Below are 9,565 nucleotides of genomic sequence, written 5' to 3' on the forward strand. Positions count from 1 at the left end.
GTGCGTTCATTTATACACTGGAAGAGATCACACTGCTGGTTACACAAGCAAATGCATGAAAGTCATGAAGCTATTAGAATTGATGCATTATTTTTCTGCACGAACGTGTTGCACTGCTCCACTTCTACAAAAATAAATGCCCTACGGTAAGCCAAACTGAACAGCAAGAACATTTGGAACTAACAAATACGAAATATGAGTGAAATATCATGCTTGCTACTGTTTAATACATTAAATTCTGTACTTTCGCATCATTTTACCAAAGGATTATTCGGTTTTGTGGACGAAAGAAGTTGCCGGCGGACTCGAAAAAAAGTTTTATATGTATATTGTTAAGGCTGCCCAGTCACCTATGGCCACGGATACAATAAGATGAAAAATGAGACGCGCGTTTCGATATCGCTATTTCTTTCCCGTATGTGTGTATAACGACAGCCTCGCAAGTAACGGTTTATTTAGGAAACAGCAACGGAGGATCCCGACTGCCATGTGTTGTGCAGGATCTAGTTCGTTAACCTGTCTCTGCCTGTAAGTTAACGAGAAGAATACTAAATAACGATTCAATCAGCGGTGTTAAACGACTCACCGTTATTGCCGTTGTCAGCCGCAGCAGAATCCAGCTCCCGTTTCGATGCAGACGTGTTCCGAATGGCTCACGACCGAAACCCAACTTTCGGGCTTACATGTGCGCTTGCGAACACGTCACTTCACCCCAGGTTAAACAACGCGAGACATCGAAGCGCAATAAACTAGTTTTAGCAAAAGAGAAGCAACCAGTCTGAGTGCACGAACGAATGAATCAGTGCCGCCATGCACTCGAAAATACCGGTAAAAATTTTAAATCCAGGCCAGAGGTACCGTGAAAGATCAATGATGCTGAACGCTATTTGCGTTTATAGTGAAAAAGAAACAATAAACTTACTTACAAAGAGTGCAATATCTAATTAGCAATGATAATTGCGCCCCGTTTTTTATGTAATAAAAATGCTTCGGTAATTGTAAGAGATACATTGTAAGATAAAATTGCGCTTATTACGGCGCATCTAGCGGAAAATGTTGAAACTAACGTAAGCATCCCGAAGTGATTCTACTATGCTGGTTTTGTTAGCAGCAGCGCGCGGTCGATTTTTTTCGCCCTCTGTGGCCATTTGTTGAACTTGAGAGTGTGCGGGGCTTGGCAGGCTGCGCAGTACGTTGGCTAGCGTTGGCGTCAGAAATATTTGGATTGGATGCAGAAAGCAAGCTCGCTGGCGATCACGTGGCGTTCCTTAAGACGGCGCTTTATTTTCCACTGGATAAAATGGACCGGTAACGCACCAAAAGCGCACGTCTAGATGCTTAAGGGAAAAATAAGTTTATATATATATATATATATATATATATATATATATATATATATATATATATATATTTATATATATATATATATATATATATATATATATATATATATATATATGTGTTTGTGTTTTACGTTATAGAAGGCATCAATGGGTGTTTTTAATTTATTTATTTACCCTCAATTTGGCCAGAGGGCGCTGCAACTATACGAAAGGTCCGCTCCGCTACGCTAAACGTGTAACTAAACCGTGAAAATCGCCCGGTGCTCCACTGTGGCTTAGCGGGGCGACTCGGAGCGAAGCGTACCGTAAAGACGCTGAACTAAAACTATCTAATAGTACGCTTTTTTATTGTACGTATACTATATATATATATATATATATATATATATATATATATATATATATATATATATATATATATATATATATATAGCCGCATACACGATAATAAAACTGAGTTGATAATGAAGCGACCGCCTGGTTTCTGTAGCTTTGTGTCCTTTTCAATTCAGCAATTAATTCTCGTCCTAGCGATGAACCAATTGTCTCAGTTGAATACTATTCCCCCTGAGGGCCCGCGCTTTCAAGATACTCCGCGGGAGCCACTTCAAGGAAATGGGGAAACGTTTCTAGGTGAAGTCAGGACACAAAGTAGTACTTTGCCTCTGGTGATTATTTCTCTGGCGTCAATCTCTAGACCATCTTCTGAGGCAAGGACAAACATGAAATGTCGTTTTCGAGGTACAAATACTATTTAAAACGGCAAGGAATACGAAGAAATGATTGCATTTGCAGCGAAGTATAGACAGGCGGGATAATATATGATTATATTTACACGCACTACATCACACGTACATCATATGTTTAAGTTTTCAATGGTGATACATGGTGTCCTATTGGACTAGTGGTGTTTTTGGTGCGTCGGTTTCATCTAGTGCAGAAACGGATCGAAACGCGCTATGGGTCTCAACGCCCTGGCTTGCCCACTTATCGAAGCATGCGTGCTGCGTGCGTGGTGCTCGGTGTTAGAGGCCAGACGTACGAAAAAGTGGCTCGAACGCGTTAACGAAATTCTGCTTTAAAAACTCTCAGTGCACCTTCGGATTTGAGTGTGTCTACCTTGAAGCCTGCGTACTTCAGCGCTGACCGCAATGAAACTTGCACGCACCAGAGAGCTCTACCAGCTGGCTTAGTGTCCTGAACAGGCAAGCGGCTCGTTGTCTCATCGCACCGAATAAACTTATGGATGTGAACCTTAACACGAAAATAATAAACTGGCGATTGATGTCAGTAAGGTACTGCACACAATAACGCAGTTTGGCACCATTGAAGTCACCATACTTCAGAACGGTTGCAATCGTGCGCCACAGTCGCCCATAAGTACAGAAGGTGATTGAAGGTCATATTTAAAGGGATCCTGAACCACTCGTCGGCCTTGGGGAAATAACATAATTTGGGGCTAACATATGCTACTGTGAACTTCTCAGCCATGTTTTGCTGCCGCACGCGGTGCGTCGAGCCCGCAAGCGGATCGCGAAGTCAACATTCTCTCAAACGCTCTCCATTTAACAGAAAGCCCTGTCCTCACTCTTATCTAGACGTACTTTTTTGTCGTCGGACGCAATATTTCGTCATTTCCTTAGACGGCTGCCATAGGGCGATAGCCGACATCAAACTGCGGTTGGCTACAAGGCGTAGATACGGCTACCGCCGCGGGATGCCGCCACGAGTCCACTGGCTAAGCGTGCTGCGGCTCGCTGAGGATAACCGCGTTTGGCTTGCGTTTAAAACGTCGTAGTAAGACAACCTATAAGTCGGATACAACTTTAGAAAAAAGGGGGCGTTTACTCCTCCGAGGCGGAGGCACACGAGCACCCACCAATGGTCGCGCACTATAGTGTAGCAAACGGGAAGGTCGTCTGGTGGACTTCCTTGCCTTTACTCTCCTTGATTTATTTCTTTTGCTAATGTCTTGAGTGGATTGTTGTCGTTTTTGTTCAAGCGCTGTGGCATGTTACGATCGGCCTGCAGGGGCACTGACCTGCGAACCTTTCCCAGCCCGCTGCAGCTGTTTTGATCGACCTGCGGGGGTAGCGACCCTTGAAACCTTCCTGGTCCGCTGCGACGAGTCGCTTTGTAAAGCCAACAATGCACCTCCTTCGCACCCCCAGCGGTGCCGGCAAGGCTAGCCACGTTTGGCGGACCGTGTACTGTTAGTTGATTCGCTGTCGTTTCCACGGTCTACTTGCAGCAAGAGAACTCCTGGAAAGGGTGTTTTGCGGTGCGTTTTCGTGGGCCCCAGAATTCGTCACAGTCTGCTAACAGTCGCGGCGGCAACCCGACGAGTCAACTCTAAAATCAAGACGCGCCTGCTGGGGTCAAGCTTGACAACCCATGTGTACGAGGGCCCTCTCCGCTCGGTGTGTTCTGTGAATCCAAAGTGCAGATGTGAGTGTGTGAACCCTCCCCCTCAAAGGCGCGTCGACTACGCCTCCAGCGACTGTGGACGGTCCGAATACAAGAAGGCTGGACGGCAGTTTTGCGTCACCTAGGGATCTAGGGAGGACAGATGGTTTTTAAGCAGCAGTGTTCAGCTGCTCGTAGGGCTCGTGTGCTCCGTGCTTGGTGCTTCGTTTTTCGTGCTCCATTTGGCAGTCATGCTAGACTGTTCAAATGTATCTCCTGTCTTAATGTAAATATTGTAAATAAATACCGTACTCCTAGTTCTCGATGAGAGCAAGTTCCTTCCTACAACCACGTCCCAAGCGTGGGTGAGTTGGACGACGGCATGGGCCAGCTATCACGTATTTCATGCCCGACCACAAACCGTACAACTGGTTGCCAGCGGTTGGGTTTGACCTCCAACCCTTACAGGCAGCATTCACGCCATTGCCTACAGCATTTTTGTCTTATAGCGTGGGGCCAACTCTGTTAATCCCATGAAATAAATTATCTTTAGAAGGTTCTAAACTAGCGCACCGTTTTTTAATGTGCGCTAGTGCTAAGACGAGATGACGAAGTGGTTCTTGTAGAGGCCACTGTTCCTTCGCGCTGCAGTATTTTTGTTTTCCCGTGTTTTATTGGGAGTCGCCACTCCCATTGCGTGGTAGTTGAAGTGGAGTCGACTGAACGCCGACGCGACGCGACTGCTTCGGCAGCAACCGGCCCGAGGAAGAAAAATTGCCCTCCTAGTCAAGCTGACAGCGAGGACACTGTGTTTTACTCCTGCTCAAGCGATGACACCTCAGGTGAAGAAGGCTTCAAGAAAGTGGCACACCGGAAGGCCAAGAGAAGAAACATCAGCGGGCGGTCTTCGTCAAGTAAGTCAATCTTCATGCCGCAGCGAAGGCCATCGGCGCACAACATTTTGTGCCGGACACACCTACCGACAACGTCAGCCGCCTTATTCCACAAGCGATTTCCGTTTCTCTGGAGGCTGTTGTCTCAGGAGAAATAAAGGATATCAGAATTAATAATCAAAAGAACATCTTGGCTATTGATGTCCACAACTGAAGCGCAATCGGTGCTTTGATGGCAGCAAAGCTCCTGAGCAACATCAATGTCCGCTACCTCATTCCACAGGGCAATGAAACCACGGCTGATATTGTCTATGATACCGACGCATCGATTAGGGAGAGCGACCTGCCAATTTTAGTCAAACCTGCGAGAGATAGGGTTGCCGTACTGCAAGCGTACCTTGGCAATTCGACCTGTGTAAGGCTTGTCTTAAAGGTGACCGCCTACCATCATACGTCAAGGTCAGCCACGTTCGACATGTGGTATGGCCTTTCGTACCCAAAACACTTCAGTGCAGAAGGTGTCAAATAATTGGGCACGTTAGGGGTGTCTGCCCAAATTCAGCGATATGCTCACGATGTGCCGAACATCACGACATTGACACTTGCCATGCAACGAAGCTCAAGTGCCCAAATTGTCAGGGCTCGCACGCGGCATCATCAAAAGAATGCCCACGCCTAAAGAAAGAGCAGAAAATCTTGAGGAAAATGGCCAGAGGCGGATCATCGCATAGAGACGCTTCTGCTGTAATAAGCGGCATCGCTCGCGGAAAATAATGTCTACGAAATCCTCTTCCGGTTCAAGGGAGATGCCTCATACGGAAACGCCGCCTCCTGTTCCATTTGTCTCCAATAAGAGCACGAATGTCAGCAAAAAAAAGCAGCCATGCTATTCATGCTTCAGCAAGTGAGGTGTGGCCAGCGCTACCGAAGACATGACACACAACAGAGCCACAGCACATGACTCGCCACTTAAAGTCCATTGTCGCTGCAGTTGGCCACATGCCAGATTAGGAGTCCCAAGTGATTGCTATGCTAAAGGCACTCACGAATGTCATGCGTCTAGTACTGACAAACATGGACACTCCGGATGCTCGTAACGCACTGCGAGTACTGGACACGCTGACAACAGTGCTTGAAAGCTTCGCATAGCACCATGACCCAACCTTCGCTGCACATCCACAAGAAAGTCAAGAAAGCGTTTCTATTGTAGTGGACTGCCCGCGACCTCTTACCAAGAATTTCACATTTTAGACACTTTGTCTTCGAAAGCCGTTTTCCCACCCTCGTAATTTGCGAACCGAACGTTCAGAATATTATCCGCGTTTATGGCGATTAGGTATTCCTGTCCTGTACCTGTGGTGTTGTGGGCAAGGTCATCGTATATATTAGATGTGAACTCACATGCGTATTGCAGACAGTTCCGCCTCAGGACAACAACCAGTTCGCTTCTTTAATTGTAAAAACGAAGGCGCCTACGTTGACTCTCGTCGCTGTCTACATTGCTCCTTCAACTCGCTTCGACGCGAAACGCCTGCACTACGTGTTATCAGCGACGCCCGGCCCTACGGTTCTCACCGGAGATTTTAATGCTCTCAACCCGCTTGGGGAGAGATTGAAGATGGACTCCAGTGGAAGGAGATTAACATCTTTTGCCAAACAGCACAACCTTTATGGCTTCAGCGATTGTAGTCCTACATATTCACGAGGGCTTAAATACAGTATTTGTACAGATTTCACCGTGGTTTTTTGGCGTCTTGAAAGAAACGTTAAATAGTTTCCAGACACCAAATAACATGGACGCGACCATACTCCCTCATATATGAAGATCAAGGGACCATTTATATACTACTCCACGACTCTCCGACGACTTGACTCGTCGGCGCTTCGCTCACACAAGGAGAAAGCATGTCAGGAAGGGAACCATTTTAGTCTGGAACACGAAATTCAAAAAGCAATGCGAGAGGCTATGCACGGTTTTCAGCCCTTCAATAAATATAAAGAATTTGAAGCCGAACAGCAGCGACTACGAGCGATTCACCGGCAAGCTGAAAAAAGATACAGGAGAACTAAATCCATCCATGATCTCAGAGAGGCAAGGCGAACGCAAAAGAAGATTCAGCACCGCATTGATGCCCTACCACCCCCCAAAAACAGAAGAGATACTGTGGGTCACTGGATCCACGTTAGCGCTTATCTCAAATACCGAGAACTGTGCGTGGACTTCGCGTACCACCGCAACAGCGCGTTCCTTTCAAATCTCTTGCTTCGCATCAAAGTCGAAGAGAGATTGACGTTGCTGAAGAATTTTACTCACGACTTTCCTGCTTGCAGCTCCAACACGCACTCTTAGCATGTGTCACTCCAGTAACTCTGGCCAGTTGCATCGGGAAAATAACAGAAAGAATGATTTTGACGCACCTCGAATGGTACCTGAAAAATTACAACGTGTACCCAGATGCTATGGCTCGCTTCTGGCGTGGGCGCGCATCCATAGATAATGTAATCGATTTCGTCACGTTTGTTCAATATCAAAAACGTCTGATGCTACTCACTGCGGCATTGTTCCTTGACAATAGAAGCTCAGCTTGAAGCCGGAATCGGTGGCCGCACTTTTAAGTGGATATGCAGTAATTTGACCGATAGGCATTTCTTCGTGATGATCGAGAATGGCTCCACGACCCACCACCATACATTACGTGGAGTACCGCAAGATGGGGTGTTGGAGCCCGACGAAGTTAAACCAATATATAGTGCACGTTGGCCTGGTCAGATGGTTGCCCAACACAGTTCAAGTATCAATATATGCTGACGACATTTGCATCTGGACGTCTGCTGCAACACGACTGGAGGTATGAGCAAGGCTACAAAAGCCAGCGAAGTGAGCACCACTGCTCTTGCGAAAACATAATTTAGAGCTGTATTCAGAGAAATACTGCCTTGCTGGATTCACTCGGAAGGCAATACAGCCTTACTCTGTAAGTGTCAATGGACAAGCAATTGTAAACGCACGGAAACACCGCTTTTCAGGGGTAATTATCGACCACGACCTATCACGGAGCCCGCACTTCATACTTAAAGAGGAGGTTAACGACAACAACGCCCCTCCTAAAATTTCCCTGGGAAAGTCATAGGGCCCATCCATGCGATTCATGCTGCAGCTTTATAACGCCTTGTTCCTCGGTTTTACAAGATACAGCGTCCCTGTACTAGGAAACACCTGCGTGTACTCCAGGGATTAAAAACTCAAACCCTAAGAACGTGTGTTCGTCTGCCGAAGTGTGCGTCTACAGCGGCGACGATTGTCGTAGCTCGAGATCATCCATTATCAGTGCATTAACCACCGACGTCCTCAGGGGGCATATTCGGCACGTTTCCCGATTACCTTCTCACCATCTTGCTTCCTCTTACAAAAATGACTTTAGACTGTCTATAGAAAGTCTATAGACTTTTCATAGACGACCTTTCCTTTCTATAGATTTGGACTTTTGTTGATATAAAGTGTACAGACTGTCTATAGACGAAAGTCGATAAAGTTTCTATTTCTTTTTGTCTATTCGCAGTCTATAGACGGTCTATAGAAAAAAGTCGATAAGGTGTTTGTTTCCTTTTCGTCTGCTTCCCCTCTATAGAATACCTACAGACGAAAGTCGACACAGTCTCTATCTATTTTTGTCCATACTTTGTCTTTAGACTTTCTATAGACGAAAGTCGATAGGGTTTCTATTTCTTTTTGTCTATTCGCAGTCTATAGACGGTCTATAGAAAAAAGTCGATAAGGAGTTTGTTTCCTTTTTATCTGCTTCCCCTCTATAGAATACCTACAGACGAAAGTGGATACAGTCTCTATCTATTTTTGTCCATACTTTGTCTATAGACTTTCTATAGACGAAAGTCGATAGGGTTTCTATTTCTTTTTGTCTACTCGCAGTCTATAGACGGTCTATAGAAAAAAGTCGATAAGGTGTTTGTTTCCTTTTCGTCTGCTTCCCCTCTATAGAATACCTACAGACGAAAGTCGACACAGTCTCTATCTATTTTTGTCCATACTTTGTCTTTAGACTGTCTATAGACGAAAGTAGATAAAGTTTCTATTTCTTTTTGTCTATTCGCAGTCTATAGACGGTCTATAGAAAAAAGTCGATAAGGTGTTTGTTTCCTTTTCGTCTGCTTCCCCTCTATAGAATACCTACAGACGAAAGTCGACACAGTCTCTATCTATTTTTGTCCATATTTGTCTATAGACTTTCTATAGAGGAAAGTCGATAGGGTTTCTATTTCTTTTTGTCTACTCGCAGTCTATAGACGGTCTATAGAAAAAAGTCGATAAGGTGTTTGTTTCCTTTTTATCTGCTTCCCCTCTATAGAATACCTACAGACGAAAGTGGATACAGTCTCTATCTAGTTTTGTCGATACTTTGTCTATAGACTTTCTATAGACGAAAGTCGATAAGGTTTCCATGTCTTTTTGTCTACTCGCTGTCTATAGACGGTCTATAGAAAAAGTCGATAAGGTGTTTGTTTCTTTTTGTCTATTTCCCCTCTATGGACTACTTTTAGACGAACGTCGATACAGTGTCTATTTATTTTTGTCCATATACTTTGTATATAGACTTTCTGTAGACGAAAGTCGATAAGATTTCTATTTCTTTTTGTCTACTCGCAGTCTATAGACGGTCTATAGAAAAAATTCGATAAGGAGTTTGTTTCTTCTTTGTCTACTTCCCCTCTATATGGAGTACCTGTAGACGAAAGCCGATACAGTTTCTATTTATTTTTGTCCATACTTTGTCTGTTGACTCTCTATATTATGGACAATAGTCGACAAGGTTTCTATTTTTTTCTCTACTCCTGGTGTATTGAATGTCTATAGAAGAAAGTCGATAATATGTCATTCCGAGTTCCCATACCCCCCGCCCTCTGCGA

Source organism: Dermacentor variabilis, chromosome 1, assembly GCF_050947875.1.
Source record: "Dermacentor variabilis isolate Ectoservices chromosome 1, ASM5094787v1, whole genome shotgun sequence".
Taxonomy (NCBI): domain Eukaryota; kingdom Metazoa; phylum Arthropoda; class Arachnida; order Ixodida; family Ixodidae; genus Dermacentor; species Dermacentor variabilis.